Raw genomic sequence first — 18,636 nt, 5'->3', positions numbered from 1 at the left:
ACACAGCATAACATAACAAGTCACTTATACACCACATAACCAGCTTATGATTTATCTTTAATCTTATCTATTGTTTTGCCTTTTGTCTTTGTTTTGTTCTATTTCTATCATTTAAATTTCTCCAGAATTCTACTGTTCAACGGCTCCCCCTTCTGCTTCTATTCCTTTCTCTCCTCTCTTCTACCTTCCAAAGTATTTAGATCAATGCTGTCTTGTTAAAATGTTTATTTTATTTTTATTTTTCCTCTAACTCTACTTTTCACTTCTCTATTACCCTCCAGGTACTTTAGTTAGATTGTGAGCCTTCGGGACAGTAAGGGAATTTTTCAAGTACCTTTCTTATTTCTAATCTTAATGTATATTTTCTGTAAACCGCTTAGAACCTAACGGATGTAGCGGTATATAAGAAATAAATTACATTACATTACATTACATAACCGGTAAGTTTGTTGTGGTTTACAAAATTTAACAAATAATACAAGCTAGAAAGAATTAATTAATTGGTGAACAAATATGTCTTCAATTGCTTATCTTTAAAGCACTGGTGATCTAACAGTGAAACGAGGCAAGAACAATCTTCCTACATTCCTGTCCCATAAAGAGCCATGATCAAAAATGGCTGCCACAAGTTCCTGCGGCAGTCTCATAGAAACATAGAAACATAGAAATTGACGGCAGAAAAGGGCTATAGCCCATCGAGTCTGCCCATGCCAATGACCCACTCCCTGACTTTTACTCCCCTATTGATCCCATGTGAATATCCCATTTTCTCTTAAAATCTGACACGCTGTTGGCCTCAATCACCTGCTGAGGCAGCTCGTTCCAATGATCGACCACCCTTTCGGTGAAGAAGTACTTTCTAGCATCACCTTGAAATTTCCGTCCCCTGATTTTCAGCGAGTGTCCTCTGGTAATCGAGGGCCCTGTAAGACTGAAGATATCATCTTTCATCTCTATACGCCCCGTGATATACTTAAAGGTCTCGATCATGTCCCCCCTCTCTCTTCGCTCCTCCAGTGAGTACATCCACAGTTTTTTTAGTCTTTCTTCATACGTGAGATCCCTGAGCCCCAAGACCATCCTGGTAGCCTTTCGCTGAACCGATTCAATTCATGAGTTCTGCAGCCATGTCAGGACTCAACAAAAAATCCTAGCTCAGCACCCGCTGCTTACCCAGGTTCAACACAGAACCTCAAGCTTCATTCTGATTCCAAAAACCAAAACTTCTGTCTCTGTTCACAGGCAGCTTGCTTCTCACCTACTCTGTTTCATCAGAACCAAATGTTCTGAGCTACTGTTCATGGTACTCCCTTTCCCTAAGATGAGGAGATCATGTAATGGGCAGAACTGAGGAATATTAATAGGCTCAATTTCCTCCTCTTCTTCAGCATATTCATATTTTCTTTGCTCAGATTCAGTTTCTGCTTCATATTTCTTCACACCAAATACGTTTCCTCAGTCACTATATTCTCCGCTTTCTCTTCACTAATTTTAAATCAGAAACGTTCTAATAATAATTTTAGTGGTTTAACTGTAATTGTGTATGTACGAGCTTAATTTATTTCTACTTCTTCATCACAAAAGTCAAAGATATTTCCCATAAAATAAAGCAGTAAAATCATACAGAAAATGATGACCCTTTTCCCAGCTTACTAATACAATATTATTACTAACTGCATCAAAATCCTCCTTCATACAGCTCCATCATCATATGAGGGGGCTGCTGAAATGTTTTTGGCCCAACCAACAAAGCTGGGGCAATCTCCATGGAGGGCTATACGCTTGCTTATTCTATCAATTTTCCACTTTTTTGTTCTGTATTTTTCTGATGGATCAAACAAGTGGAAAATCACTAGACTATGGGGCAAATTCTATATGAAGCACCCAAAAAGTTAGGCGCCGAAATAGGCACCGTTCAGCGCAATTCAAGTAAAATTGGGTGCTGCTTAATGAATCACGCCGAGTGGCACCTATTTTGGAGGCGCCCAATAAATAGGCCAGCTCTAGGCACAACTAAAAGTTAGGCGGCCATGTGAGCATTTAAGCACGCTTAAGAGCAGCAATTCTGTAATGAGGCACCTAACACGAAGCCATGCCCAAGTCTAACATGCATAGCGCCTAGTTTTTTGAAGGCCGCCTAAATTTTTAGAGATGCCTTGTTACAGAATCGCTCTTTCTTGAAAGGCACCTACGCTTCAATTATTGCTGATTAAAAAGCTTAATTGAGCTTGTTATTCAATTTAGATAGGTGCTTATCTAGTTGGGCGCCTCCAAAAATAGGCGCCAGTTACAGAATTTGTGCCTAAGTGCATAGACCTCAATGGAGTCTGCTCTAACTTTGTTGTTTGGGCTGAGAACTTTTCAGCAGCCCCTCATAAACGATTACTGTAGCTGAGTGTTCACTTTTATCTTTACCAGAGGCAGTGCAGCAGCAGGAAGCCTATTCTCTCACTGATGGTACCACCAATAAATTCCCTTGAGCAGATTGAAGGCCATGGTCTGGAACATTCAGCACAATACGATCTGTTATTCTGTTAGAATTTATCCTACTCCAGGCTTTGCACAATGACATGGGAAGGTGTGTTTTCTTTTCCTACGTTAAAAGGATGTATCTGTAAAAGGTTTCTGGATAACACTTTATCTTATCAGGCTGGTGTTTGGAGCAAAACCTTAAGTGGTTATTTTTTATTTCATTATCTTACCAGGGTCCTCTTCTATCAAACTGAGCTAGCAGTTTTTAGCACAGAGAGCCACACTGAATGGCCCGCTTTGCCCCCGACGCTCATAGGAACTCTATGAGCATCAGGAGCAGTGCGGGCCATTCAGCATGACTCACCCCACTACAAACTGCTAGCGCAGTTTGATAGAAGAGGCCCCAAATGTTTAGTAAATCTGTGAAGTCCTATTTCTATGATAAATTTGTTTAAGAAATTTCATTCATGCGAGTAATATATTTCTGTATGTATTTCATCTGTGTCTGGCAGATTCTCTTGATGCAAATTGCTCAGAACTGTTAAGGTATTGCGGGTTATAAATACAATTTTATTATAATTACTAGTCTTTAAGCCCGTTACATTAACAGGTGCTAGAATATATGTCTGTCTTTCTTTCTGTCTCTCTCCGTACCCCTGTCTTTCTCTTTCTGTCTCTCTTCCTCCCGCTGTCTTTCTTTGTGTCTGTCTCTCTCCCTGGCCTCCTTTGTCTGTCTGTCTTTCTGTCTCTCTGCCTGCCTCTATGTCTCTCTTCCTTTCTTTCTATGTCCCTCCCCACTTCCCTGTGCAGAAGCCGAAGCCACTTCCCTGTTCAGCAGCAGCAGCAGTATTTCCCTCCCCCTCTACGTCCCTGTGCAGCAGCAGCAGCATTTCCCACCTTCCCGCGGTCTGGCTGGCTCCCTTTCTTTGACTGGTGGGACTTTGGCATCCCCACCAGTATTATACCTAATGTGTGGAGTAGAGAGAAGAAATGTGTGCTGCTCAACAACCTATTGACTGTCCTATAATGTCCGCAAGAAACTCCCTGTTAGAGAGAGTATGCAAATATGGAGATAGTTTCCTCTGTCCTTTGGTACCCTGGCAGATTAATATATGAAAGACACAACACATTTTCTGAATATCCTGCCAAAACTTGATGCAAAATCAGAAAAGATATGATTATTGGGGTTGGATGTTCAGGCTGAAGCTTATGAGGTGGTAAAGACAGCTTTAGACAATCACCCCAGACCTTTCACAGTCCTTACTGTTTTTTTTTATTACAGCTTTTAAATTTGGCATTGTACAGTTATGAGAAGTGGCCAAGTATCCCTCAGTCTCTGATCTCTTTCAGCGGCTGTGTTTTTGCTTTGTTTTTCACCCTTTATTGTAAGGAACACGTTTTGTTTGTAAAGTAGTAGTGGTATATGATAGTGCGCTTTAAATTGAGGGAGGAAAAAAAAATGTCTTGGATACATGATGTTAATGGTTGGAAGAGCAATATTGTTCATTAAAGAAGTATGTTTACTACGCTCTGTTGTGAGAACCGATGATTTGTGTTAGTGGAGTGTCCATTATCATGTTGAAATACCTGTGTAAGCTGTGTTTAAATGTATCTTCTCAGGCTTCCTGGTTTGAAAACAAAACCAAGCACCTTTCATTAAAATTCTGTGCTTGACGCCAACGGGAGAGAGGCAGCCCCATGAAGTTGGTTGTCTCCCCAACATACCCGATCAGTCCATGAAGCGAAGGGGAATTACCTCGGTATCTGTCTTTTCTCCTCCAGCTTGAGCTTTTGGGGCTGTGGCTCAGAGTCAGCGGCTTGCTTCATGGTGTGAGAGGAATGTTTGCCCCTACGCCCCTTTCCCTTCTCGCGGACTAGCCGGCTCCCTTTCCCCCTTTCACACCATCTACCACCTCTATCTGACCCTGTGCCACCCCTTTTGCCATCTTTTCGTCTCTCTCCAGCTCCTTCCATTACCTCCTTTTGCGTCTGCCCGCCGCTACGGCCTGCAGGTGCCGACAGCCACCGCGCGCAATCGTGCCTGAAGCCAAGCCGCGAGTGTGGGGCCGTTTCTGGCCGAAGTTTATTTTTAATTTTAAAGGTGTCACGGAGGCTTCTCTCACAATCGCCGCCTTCGTCGGAATCCTTCTCCGATGCAGGTGCATCTCGTGAGAGGACCCACTGCAGTGGCGCGAGGAGGAGAGCAGGAAGGCTTGTCTGGCGTGCATGCGCACTCCTACCGGCCACAGCGCAACAGATCAGGGATCAGGGAATCATGCGGTAAGAGTGCGCATGCGCGCTTAACATTTTATTATATAGATTGAAATTAGAGCACTGGATATGCTACAAACTGCTGGTAATGGTATACTTGTGTGTACATGGGCTAGCGCCAAAATACCTTGTGGATAGTATTCTGCCATATGTGGATAGTATTCTGCTTCTGAAATTGCGTTCTGGGGAGCATGCTGACCTGTGTCTTCTACCTTTTAAGCAAGTGCGGTTGAAAGTGTCCATGGTAAGCATGTTTTCCTGTATAGGTCCACAAGCATGGCATGAGATTTCTAAATAAATACGTGAACAGGGAAATTTGTACAATTTTAAGAAATTACTGAAGAAGTTCCTGTTTTGTAAGATGAAATGTGGGAATTGAGTTCTTATGATAACTTTAAGCGCTGGTCGTTGAAAGATTCTTATTGTCTGATTTGTTTGTAAAGCTGCTATAATTGTGTATGTATGAGCTATAATTGTGGGACATAAATCAATAAATTGCATAATTGTACAAAGCGGGATATAAATCAATAAACTATAAACATCAATACCGTAAAACGACCTTGTTGATCAACTAAAAACCAATGGAGCTTCTCCAGTATTGGAATCATATGATCCCTTGCTTTTAAACATCCCATCAGGCTTGCTGCAATGCTCTGCAGAAGGTGTATCCTACATGATGATATGTATTAAAGCCCAATAAATAACTTGCTCTACTTGTTAGGCTGATAGTATTATCTTTGTTGATTTAGTGATCTATTAAAGCCCAACATAAAGACCATTATCATAATCCAACCTTGTTAACACCAAAGTAAAAGCACAACACAGAGACATTTGATGTAACTATATCTATGCCCTCCAAAATTCCTTCTTATCAGCTGCTCCCCCAGCTGGCTGCTTTTCTAACCTCACCATTTTCAGCAGCTGCCTTCTAGCAGGTGACTCCCCAGCCTTTGCTGCTTTCAGCTGTTGGCCCTTGGGTGACAAATGCTCGGCTCTAGCTCTCCAACACAACCAGATCACTAGTGGGTCAAAAGGCAGTCTGGTACTCGCATTAAGCAATTTTAAAACAGGTCTAATTGTAAGCGAAAACAGGTTAGAAATGTACCTATCTATGAGGTAATGCAGCTAATATATTTATTTTAAGTTGATAAGAAATCTGTAAGTGTTGGAATGCATGAGAGTGTGCACGTGAGAATTCCAGGAGATAGTGTGTATGTGCACATTCTCAACAATTTTCCAGAATCAGTCAGAGTCAGAGACAGGACTAGAGAGTAACAGGACCTGTATTACTTGTTTGAAGCATAAGGGGAATTCCTTTGTTGGAAATATGTGCTAAAATTGGCTGACAACAATTAAATTTTTGCTTAAGATGAGCAAGTAGCTATTGGAGAGTGTTTTGAGGAATTGTAAAGCAATTATTCTAAAATTAAAGAAGCATTTTGTATAACAGGAATTTTTAATAAGAGTATGATGAGTAAAAGAGTTGAATCAGTTTGAGAAAGCTTTGCTGAGTAATTCCAGTGAAGGCTTGAGCAAGGGTAAAGTTTTTTATTTACAGTCATACCTCGGTTTGCAAGTAACCCGGTTTGCGAGTGTTTTGCAAGACGACCAAAACATTCTCGCAAAACTTGTCTCGCAAACCGAGTGTTGACTCGATTTGCGAGCAGCCCACCCCGAGAACCAGCATTGCTCCCCCCTCCTCGCAAAGGCCCCCCCCCCGCTTGAATCAGCACCCCTCCCACGCGAACCGGCACCCCCCGCCCGACCAACTTTAACTCACCCCTCCCCCGTCTGGCACCGGCACGCAGCCCACAGGACGTGCCGGTGCCACTTGAAGATCTTCTTCCTGCCTCTGCCAGCTTTGAGCATGCATCTGTGCATGCTCAAGCCCTTCTAATTCTCCCTCTTGCCGAGATTCTCGGGCTTGACCACCGACATTTAAAAAAAGGTCTGGGGCATGGGAGGCTGACTCTATCATTTATTTATGTCTGGATTGACCACAGTCAGGAACAGGATACAGGGCTAGATGGACCATTGATCTGACATAGTATGGCAGTTTATTTATTCTAATTTTGTTTTCTCAGTTGTCAAAAGTAAATGCACTGTTACACATCATGCAAGCTTTTAGAGAAGTCAAATTATGTTCTGAAGAACAGTACAGTATATCCATGTAAAGCATATGAAAGACAAAATTCATTTTAATTATATTTTCCCTTTAATTACAGTTCCTAAGGGACTATTCTGGGTATAGTCTCAAGAATTGAAACCAAGAATCAAATGGCTTGAAACATTAGCACAAACTGCATTTCTGAATATAAAATGCAAAACTCATTTTCATTATGTTAACCCCTTATCCCCTTCCCTGTTTACAAATTGCAAAAGTAGTTTTTAGTGCCAGCTAGTGCATTGAATGCTCTGCACTGCTCCTGATCTCATAGAGTTCCTATAAGCGTTGGGAGCAGTGCAGAGCATTCAGCTCGCCAGCCTGTGCTAAAAACTGCTTCTACGGTTTTGTAAATGGGGGAGGGGGGGTTAATTATGCAATTCTTGCAGCATTTCCCCTTTAATGAAAATTCCTGAGAACCAGTTTTGGTGGGGTACTAAGGTAAGAGCATAATGAGCTATTATCAATTAACAATGGTCCAAAGCAGTAACACAAATGCTTGTTTTTAAGTGTTACAAATGGATGCAGAAAATGATAAAGGGAGAGATTAGACTTTGCCTGAAAATAGAGTAAATCATGGACTCTATCTACTCAACTTAGAAGAGCACGTGGACCTGACAGGGTACTAAATAAAATGTTTACATATAGCAGTGCTCTAGTTTCATGACCCTAGTAAAAATGCTTAATTCTACTTTCTGGTCATTTTCTTAAACCTGAACAGAAGTGCTATTTTCAACAAACTAAGGGCTCCTTTTGCTAAGCTGCGTTAGTGTTTATAACGCAAGCAGCATTTTAGCATGTGCTAAACCTGCGCTACACGGCTAGAACTAACGCCAGTTCAATGCTGGCATTAGCGTCTAGCACACGCGGCAATTTAGAGTGTGCTATTCCGTGCGTTAATGCCCTAACGTGGCTTAGTAAAAGGAGCCCTAAGAACATGGGGATGTCCTTAGTAGAAAAATACATGGAAAATTTGGTGTTATTATTATTTATTTTAAATATATATACAGTATACCATCTACAACTAGGCAGTTTACATAAATACATAAACTATTTTATATGTTTTAACCCCTGCCCCCCCTTTTACAAAACCGTAGCACAGTTTTTAGTGCCAGCTGCAGCATTAACAGCTTTGACGCTCATAGGAATTCTATGATCATCAAAGCTGTTACCGCCATGGCCAGCACTAAAAATCGTGCTAGTTTTGTAAAAAGGGGGGAGGGGAGAGGTAGTTTGCTGCTTTTTTAAAATTATGTATGTTTTATATTGTAACTCACACAAAATTGTTGGATGTTTGTGAGTAATAAATCTCTTAAATAAATATTGGATGCTTAAGATGTTTTTCAAATAGAAAAATGTTCCTTTTTTGATGAATATTATAAGAATGTATCCAGATGTTTCTCGTCCCACCCAAAAGAGAAGGAATCAATTTCACATTTTGAGGCCCCAGGTGGTTTGTTTAGGGGCAACTTTTGCTCTAAGATACCCCTGTAAGTGCATAGTGGTATAAAAAGATAGTAGATATGTTTTTATGAGCCTCAGCAGTTGTCTAAATTTATTTTGGCTAGAGAACAGTCTGTGTCTACTATATCAGTTTTGCTGTTTTTCAAGATAGCTCAGGAAAAGAATTGTTCAGGAGCAGTCAGGCCTCCATTCTTTATTTCATTTTGATTTAATTTCCTATGTTCTATTTCAGTTTTATTTTAGCTACGTCCCTAAGAATATAGAGGACTAACTATACTTTGCAAAAGGAGATCTCTTTAACAATTTGGTATATCATAATTTCACTTTACATTGTATTTTTCTTTTTTGACCTATACGATTGTCAATTGTTAAAATTATAAATAAAGAATTAAAAATAAAATAAAATAAATAATGAGCAGCAAAAGCTTCCCAGAAGTCAGATTGGTTTCTTCCTGAAGACCTACTGACTACATTAAGCCCTTAAAGAAACTGATTAATTACACCTAGGAAGAATATTTGTGTGTTTCACTGATTAAAACAAGTAAGAGGAAAAAGCTAGAATAAAATTCATCCATCGGTTATGCGGTAAAGAGGAACAACATGCTGATGTACAGATTAGGCAAAACTGGGGGTAAGACCAGGATAATATCTTCACTCAGTACTGGAAAAAGTCTCAGCCCTCTAGTTTCACTGATCAAATGCCAATATATGCCAAAGATAGGAATTGTATTCCCTACTCCACATTGGTAATCTCTTCACTGGATCTCCAATACTATACAAACATGCAGACAATATAAGGGCAAACATTGGGATGCAGCTTTCTTAAACATAGAAATTAACATCAGATAATGATGAGATGTCCTATGCAGTCTGCCCATCTACACCAATTACTGTGCTCTACTGTTTCATTCTTTCATCTTTACTACTTCCCTTGCAAATCTGTTCAGTGCATCTACCACCATTCCTGTACAGAAATATCTCCTTACATTATTCCTAAATTTACAGTAAGGCCCTGATTCTGTATAGGACGCCCGGGAGGGGCGTCCTATACAGAATTGGGCCTACACTAACTCCGATTCTGTAGCCGGCATCTATGTTACAGACGCCAGCTAGAGAATCGGGTTAGAGTGGACGCGGCCGCTAAACATCGTGGCAAACATTGTGGCTCCCTGCCACAATAAGTATAGGGGCTGCCTGTCCAATCGCCAGCAGGAGGGTGTCAAATCCCTCCTGCCAGAACGCCGCCCCCCCAAAACTCCTGATCGCCGGCAGGAGGGTGCCCAACCCCTCCTGCCGGAAAGCCGCACCCCCTCAGGACCTCCCACGCTAATGCACCCCCATGCTATCATCACCCCCTAATGGCCCCCCTAACCTCCCCCTAACTAACCTCCCCCCAACTAACCTCTAAATTGTTTGAGGCCCATCCCTTGCCCATCCCTTGTTTGAGGCCCCTTGCAGGCCCATCCCTGCTAAGCCTAAGGCCTGATTGGCCCAGGCTCTAGAAGCCTGGACCAATCAGGCCTTAGGCATAGTGGGTCCACCCATCCCTGCCCATCCCCACTAAGCCTAAAGCTTGATTGGCCCAGGCTCTAGGGGCGGCATTCTGGCAGGAGGGGTTGGGCACCCTCATGCTGGCGATTGGGAATTTTGGGGGGTCAGGCATTCCAGCAGAAGGGGTTGGCACCTTCCCTTGCCACGATAAGTATAGCGGCTGCGTTTACTTACAATGTAGGCCAGATTTTTGCTGGTCTACATTGTAAGCGTCTCTTCCTCTACTAGGGAGACGCGTAGGGCCGCCTAGGTTTTGCCTAAGGCCCTTATGCGAGCTTAGGCGGTCTTGCGGACCTCCCTAGGCTCCCGGAGGCACCTTCAATATAGGCGGCCGGCCTGGGGAGCATTTTTTTTAAAAACATGCATCTCGATTGACTGATTAGAAAGCTGTAGGATGCCTACAGCTGCCTAAAATCGGGATGCAGTTTGCAGAATCGGGGCCTAAATGTCTCTATCCTATTTCTCTCATTTGCCTTTCTTCTAAAGTATATCTATTTGGATCTGTCCCATATGCTTTAAGGTGCAGACCACTCACCATTTTAATAGCTGGTCTCTAACTCAACTCCATCCTAATTATATCCTTTTCAAAGTAGAATCTCAGAACTGCACATAGTACCCTAGATAAGGCTTCACTAGAGTCTTTACAGGGCACTGTCACCTCTTTTATTCTTCTCCTGGTTTACCTAACTATCCTACTGGCTTGTCATTTCTTTTCTACCTGTCTGACCAACTTAAGATCAAGTACGTCACTTCCTAGTCTGTACTGCACTTTAAGGGTTATGTAGAAAGGATGTGTCAATGTCCCCGGGCAAGTCATTTGTAAGGCCCAATTAGAATATTATATTCCGTGTCGGAGGCTAAGAACATTTAAAAAAAACCTTGAATCAGTCCAGAGAAAAGTGACAAAACCCATTTAGTGTTTGCTCCAAAAGACATATGAGAAGAGACTTAAGGATCTGAACATGTAAACCTTAGAACAGTGGTTCCCAACCCTGTCCTGGAGGAACACCAGGCCAATTGGGTTTTCAGGCTAGCCCTAATGAATATGCATGAAGCAAATTTGCATGCCTATCACTTCCATCATATGCAAATCTCTCTCATGCATATTCATTAGGGCTAGCCTGAAAACCCGATTGGCCTGGTGTTCCTCCAGGACAGGGTTGGGAATCACTGCCTTAGAAGAAAGGAGGGATAGGGGAGATAAAATGTACTGTAGAGATTTAAATATATGAAAGGTATTACAGTAATAATATACATATATATTTTTTTCTTCCAGAGAGGGAAAATGGTGGAAGTAGAGGATATGAATTGAAATTACAGGCTGGTAAACTTAGGAGTAATGTCAGGAAGTACCTTTTTATGAAAAGGTTGCTGGATACCTGGAATGCCCTTTTGGAGGATGTGATAGAGGACATTCCCAGCAAATTACATGGGATAAACACAAAATGCCTTATATGGAAAAATGATAAAATCAAACAATTCTGGTAGCTGAGCAGTAAGGCCAGTGCTGGGCAGACTTCTATGGTCTATGTCCCATTTATGAAAAGACAAAAAATGTATGGGCTACAGTGGGTTATCTGGAAACCACAGGGTTTAGGCAGACTTCTGAGCACCTACTTGTGAGACAGTGTCACGTAAGCCATCATCCGTTTGATTCTTATCTTTCTGCTGGAGTCATCTTATATTGTAGCTCAGTTTCCCTATTTCGCTGTACCTCATGGCATCAGACAGTTTGCAGCATGGTGCAGCTCCAACCACTGTGACATCATCAGTAATAGACAGGATTTGAAGTTCAAAACCCCTACCTGTGAGCCATGCTTTATTAGGGGCACCACCAAAGGGGCAAACTTTTTCATTTGGGGCAACTGCCTGACCAGTGTTCTGAGTGAAGGGACCTCCTTACTCTCTTTCCTGAGTAAAGGGTTTCTTCTCTTTTAAGTATCTTGGAGGGGCACAATTTCATCCCTTCACCCAGGCAGCAGACTGCCTTGACCCACCCCTGAGAGTAGGTGCTGATAAAGGAGAGGCTTGGGTGGAAGGGGAATGCTGCTTCTAGAGGAAGATTAGAAAAATGTATTGCCTGTCAATGGGTGGGGGTAGAAAGGGGTACTTAAGGATGGATCCAGAAAAAAAGGGCTGCTTTTTGGGGGAAATGGGGAGAAAAAAAAGTGCTGCCTAATATGAAAAAAAAACAAACACCCAAAGAGCAAATTAGAATCCAAATTAGCATCTTGCATTAGATGCAGTCATGGTCCCATATTCTTCTCCTTAATCTTTACCTAATAATAGAGATCTTTTACTAAAGTTTAGCATATGCTAAATGCCAAAAAAAAAGACCATTTTATACCTATGGGCCAAGTGGCATTTAGCACACGTTAAACTTTAGTAATAGAGCTCCTTTGACTTTAGGCTTTTTACTACTATATGATAGTTTTAAAATATTTTAGCTGATACTGCAGTCAAGTGGCTAGGGAGATTGACTAGCAAATACGACAACTTTTCAAAATTTGGTGTACTCCAGTACCTGGCCAAAACCCAAGGTATAGCAATATTCCATGCTACCGATACAGGGCAAGCATTCCCAACCCTCCTTACTATGCCACTGGTAGCATGAGTTGCATGGATAGTGTTGTTGACAGCATTTCAGCTTCCTAAATACTGGGATAATTTTCCAAGAACTGTTGAGCAGGGACGGTGTGCATCTATGAAAGAAAGGAAGAAGTGCCTGCAGCAACAGACTAGCTAACTACTAAAGAGGGTATTAAACTAGAATCTTTGGGGCAGGATAATCAATGCCGCCAGGTAAGTATAAGCCCTCAGGTAAGTGAATCACTAAATACCTGTATACAAATGGGAAAAAAGAGGCAATGTCTAGAGAGCTATATATATTAATGCTTAAAGCATGGGAAACAAGGTTCTGGATATAGAGGCTGTGATAGTAGAGGGAGAATTGGATTTAGTAGTTATCACGGAGATGTGGTTTTCAGAGAACCATGATTGGGATATAGTTATACCTGGCTATAATCTGTTCAGAAAAGACAGAATAGGAAGGCAAGGAGGAGGAATACATATGCTAAAGATATATGATAAGGAAGAGGCACTGTCAATCTAGAAAAAAGAAATGGAAAGTGTATTTACATTGGTGTGATATTCAGGTCTACTTCATAGACAGAGATTTAATAGTAGACATTCAAAATGTAGCTGGGAAAGAGGAAGTACTAATAATAGTTGATTTTAATATGCCAGATGTTGATTGATGTATCCCTATTTTGGGGTCTTCTTGAAGTAGGGAGATCCTGGATTATCTACAAGGAGAACTGTTCCAGCATTTGGTAATGGATCCCACGTGTGATGGGGCCATACTGGACTTAGTGCTTACAAATGAGGAAAGCATTTTTGATTTTTAGTGGTTGATTATCTGGCATCTGGCATCCAGTGATCACTGCATGGTCACTTTCAACAACTCTACATCAAATAATTTCACCAACTCTCATGGCATTCCTCAAGGTTCCATCCTCTTACCATTACTATTTAACATATTTCTGTCTCCTCTATTAACTCTCAGTCAATCCATTGGATTTTCTTCCTATGCCTATGCAAATGATATTCAACTCTTGCACTCCTTGAACACGTAAGATCCCGACATAATTAATATAAACACTAAATTGGAGCAAATTAGGCAGTGGCTCAAAGACAACATGTTGGCTTTGAATATATCAAAATCAACATCAATGTTGTTCCCATGGAAAGAAAATCTTACCTTGTCATCTCAAATACACCTGGATAAAATTCCACTACATATAGTTAAGGCCACAAAGATTCTAGGAGTAGTTCTTGACCATAAACTATCATACCATGACCAAATTAGCTCAGTGGTTAAAAACTGCTTCTACAAACTGCATTTAGTCAGATCTTCAGCAAAAACGTTAAAAACAGAAGCCCTAAACATTCCAATTCACTCGCTATTAATTTAAAAGTTGGATTACTGTAATTCATCGAATAAGGGCATCATACAGAAAGAATTGAGAAGACTACAAATAATACAAAACACGATAATAAAAATCATTACCAAATCTAAAAAAAAAATACGACCTTGTGACACCACTTCTGAAAAAAAACCACACTGGCTGCTGATTTCCTATAGAATTACATATAAAATTGCTTTAATAACCTTTAAAATCCAGCAATCAAATTCACCAATATTTCTTGATCATCTTCTTATACCATACACTACTTCTAGGACATTAAGGGCTCCTTTTACTAAGGTGCGCTAGCATTTTTAGTGCACACAGGAAATTACCGCGTACTACTCTGCGCGCTATGCTTCTAAAACTAACACCATCTCAATGCTGGCGTTAAGGTCTAGCGAACGCGGCAATGTAGCACACACTATTACGTGCGTTAAAGCCCTAGCGCACATTAGTAAAAGGAGCCCTAAGATCAACAGAGCAACATCTTCTTGCTATTCCTTCCCCTAAAAGTTATTGGCACAAGGCAGTCTACAATTTTTTCTGTTATAGCTCCTCAATTTTGAAATACTTTACCAGGCTATTTGCGTAACGAAACATCATTGGATAAATTCAAAGGCTCGCTATAAAGTTTCCTGTATAAGGATGCCTTTGAGATATAGACAAGAGAATTATTCTGGGTTTAAGGCTACATATTCCTGTGTTTTAATTTTTAATCTCTCTCCATTTGCTGGATTCAATTCTTATTTTTGTCCTTATCTTTCTCTTTACCTCTTGCCCCGCCCTGATGTTCTATACGTATATGTTCTCTCTTTGCTTTAAATAAGGGGTGTCCAACCTGCGGCCCAAGGGCCATAAGCGGCCCCATGAAGTATTTTGTATGACCTGGTCGAGGGCAATGCAGTGTTTTCCTCTGCTGCCCCCAGGTGTTTACTGTCTTGCCGGCTCCCTTCTCTGTCTTGCTGAAGCATTTGCGTGTTCGTGCAGCCCCAGAAAATTTTTTTTCAGCCAATGAGGCCCAGGGAAGCCAAAAGGTGGACACCCCTGCTTTAAATATTGTAGTTCATCCCTAAATCCTTTTGCACCAGTCCAGAGTTTGTTTATATTATTTTGAATTAATGTATTGTACTGTTCCCCCCACACACACCATTTTTAGATTTGTAATACGCTTTGAAATATTTGACAATGCGTGTACATCAAATTTCAATAAAAACTTGAAAAACTTGAAACTTGGTTTAATATTAAGATAGATGTAGAGAGGACTTATTTGAAAGTGAAGATTTAAAAAAAAGGTTTTAAAAAAAACCTAACTTTATTCAGATGGGGGATTACATCAAGGAAATGTCTGGATGGTATCATCTGAAAAAAGTAGGAAAGCAATGGGCAAAATTGAAAGGAGCTATTGTAGGGGCAACAAACCATTTTATAAGGAAGGTAAGGAAAAGGAAAAGGAGGCCACTTTGGTTCTCAAAAGTAGTAGCTGAGAAGGTAAGGAAAAGGAGATTAACGTTCACAAATTACAAAAGATTGCAAAAAGAGGAAAACAGGCAAAATATCTGGAAAAGTTAAGAGAGGCTGGTCAAGTAGTCAGGAAATCAAAGATTCAAATGGAAGATAAAAAAACCTGACATGGTAAAACATGGGGGAACAATACATTTTTAGATATATTAGTGATAGGAAGAAGTGAAAAAGTAGCATTGTGAGACTCAAAGGTGAAGAGGAGGAATATGTAGAAATTGATAAAGATAAGACTGAATTGCTAAACAAATATTTCTGTTCTGTGTTCACAGCTGAAACACCTGGTTTGGGACTATAGAGGTCAAATGCAAATAGGGTTGGAGGTATGGCAGACTCTGATTGATTTTCAGAGGATTGTGTTTGTGAGGAGCTAAACTAAAGGTGGACAAAGTGATGGGATCAGATGGTGTTCTGGTGGCTTCACTGAGTGACTTTTTTAGTTCTCTAGAGTTGGGAGTGGCACTGTAGGAATAGAGAAGGGTAGATATGGTCCCTCTCCTCAAAAGTAGAAATATGGAAGAAGCAGGCTGATAAGTCTGACTTCTATGGTAAATACAGTATATTAATGGAAATGCTTTTAAAACAGAGTAGTGATGTTTCTGGAATCTAGTGAACTGCAGGATCCAAGGTTAACATGGATTCACTAAAGGCATGTCTTGTCAGACAAATCTGATCAATATAAAAGTCTGAGGGAATGATACAGTGTAGGGGGGTGAACAAAGTCTGTGCATGAAACAGGAGCTGAATTTAGGTGTGATAGTATGTGATAATCTTAAAGTGGCCAAACAAGTTGAAAAGGCAATGGTGAAAGCTAGAAGGATACTAGAGTGCATAGGAGTATGGCCAGTAGAAAAAAAAAGAGGTATTGAGGCCCCTGTATAAGATTCTGGAGAGACTGCATTTAGAATATTGTATACAATTATATAGACTGCACCTTCAAAAATATATAAATAGGATGGAGTTGGTCCAGAAGAAGGCCACTAAAATGGTCAGTGGTCTTTGTCATAAGGTGTATGGGAACAGACTTAATGATCTCAATATGTACAGTATACTTTAGAAGAAAGGCAGGAGAGGTGAGATATGATAGAGATGTTTAAATACCTATAAATAGGCATGAGGCCACTCTTAACTGAAAGGAAATGCCAGAGTGAGCCAATATGGGATGAAGTTAAGAGGTGATAGGCTCAGCAGTAATTTTTTTTTTAAAGCCTTTTTATAGAAAGGGTGGTACTGTACTGTAGATGTATAGAACAGACTTGCAGCAGAGGTGATAGAAACAAAGACTGTGTCTGAATTCAAGAAACTGTGGACCAAATATAAAAAAAAGGTTGAGAAGCACTAGACTAGACAATCAAGGAATAAAAAGTGTACACAGAGAAGATAAGGTAAGAGCAGTTTAAAAAAAATGAATTATCTACATCATTCTTTACTGAAGAAGATATTGGGGGATTGTCCACACCAGAAATATTTTTTGATGGTGATGAACCGAAGCAGCTAAGGCAAATCATTTTTAAATGTAGAAGATACAACAGAGCAGAGGCAAATCACATTTTCCATCTGAGGTCCTGAAAATTGCATTTCTTCACATTAGCTATTTGCTCAGTACTACACTGTATAGTTCCCATGCTGTCCTTGTTTTTTTTTCCTTGTTGCTAAAATTTTTGTTTGTCAAGTAAGTTGACAGATTATGATTGACAGCAACCTTATGATATCTCCTGTCATTCACAATCATTTCATTTCTGGGTCATCTGGCTTTTGCCCTGCTGTTTTTTAAAAGGCGGGTGAATGATAGCATATTTTATGGTTCATCTGAAAACGACGCACATTCTGAAAAAAAGTTAGAAACTGAAAATCCCCTATAACCCAGCATAAATCATCATGTGATTATTGCCGTGCTCATTTAAAATCACAACAGCTTTTATCTACTTTTACATGATTACTAAGATTTAACTTCACCTACACTCATTTATTTTAGAAGAAACAATTATATTTTTTATTTCCTAGAGGTATTCCAAGGCAGGTAGTTTGCTTTAAGTGGTTCTGGTATGAATTATCCCACTGTAATCTTCTTTTTGTCTTTACTGTTGTTTGAAATGTCGATTCATTTTCAGGATTACCATAGCAGTTCATCATGCTTTGTAAAGCCTCTGTTGAGTCTCTCCAGAAAGCAGATAATTGCAAGGAAAATAACCATATTTTTAGTAGTCTGTGTAGGAATACAAGCTACTGTTTATGTGAATCATATAGACTATTAAGGTTTTTTTGTTCTGTTGAATATTTAAGGTTTTATTTATAAAGGGCTTTATCTCTTTTTTTAACCTTTAGAGCAGGGATGTCAAAGTCCCTCCTCGAGGGCCGCAATCCAGTCGGGTTTTCAGGATTTCCCCAGTGAATATGCATGAGACAGATTCAAAACCAATGCTAGGAAGTTCTTCTTTACCCAACGTTTGGTAGACACCTGGAATGCGCTTCCAGAGGATGTAATAGGGCAGAGAAGGGTTTAAGAAAGGATTGGACAATTTCCTGCTGGAAAAAGGGATAGAGGGGTATAGATAGAGGGCTACTGCACAGGTCCTGGACCTGTTGGGCCACCGCGTGAGCGGACTGCTGGGCACGATGGACCTCAGGTCTGACCCAGTGGAGGCATTGCTTATGTTCTTATGAAAGCAGTGCGTGCAAATAGATCTCAAGCATATTCATTGGGGAAATCCTGAAACCCTGACTGGATTGCGGCCCTCGAGGAGGGACTTTGACACCCATGCTTTAGAGAAAATACTTATTGAGTAAATCCATTAAAGCCATATTCATCAAAGCTGGAGATTTAGAAAAATATTTATTTATTCAATTTTCTAAGCTGTTCTCCCAGGAGAATTCAGAACGGTTTACATGAGTTTATTGAGGTAAATCATTTTCCATGTCTGTACCTGGGGAGGATTAAGTGACTTGCCCAGGGTCACAAGAAGCAGCGTGGGTTTGAACCTACAACCCCAAGGTGCTGAGGCTGTAGTTTTAACCACTGCACCACACTATCTGGCAAAAAACTCACATCTTATGCTAAAAATTGTAATATTAAAGACAGAGTACCGTATTTTCGCGGATATAACGCGCACCATTGTAAAACGCGCACAGGGGTATAGCGCGCAGAAATCACGATGATATGTACAAAAACTTTTCTATACCGCGCTCAGGCATATAACGCGCATGCTGCCCGACTCTCCTTTCGCCCGC

Source organism: Geotrypetes seraphini, chromosome 1, assembly GCF_902459505.1.
Source record: "Geotrypetes seraphini chromosome 1, aGeoSer1.1, whole genome shotgun sequence".
NCBI classification, from domain to species: Eukaryota; Metazoa; Chordata; class Amphibia; order Gymnophiona; family Dermophiidae; genus Geotrypetes; species Geotrypetes seraphini.
The sequence above is the reverse complement of the archived record's forward strand: the minus strand, read 5'-3'. Positions refer to the sequence as shown.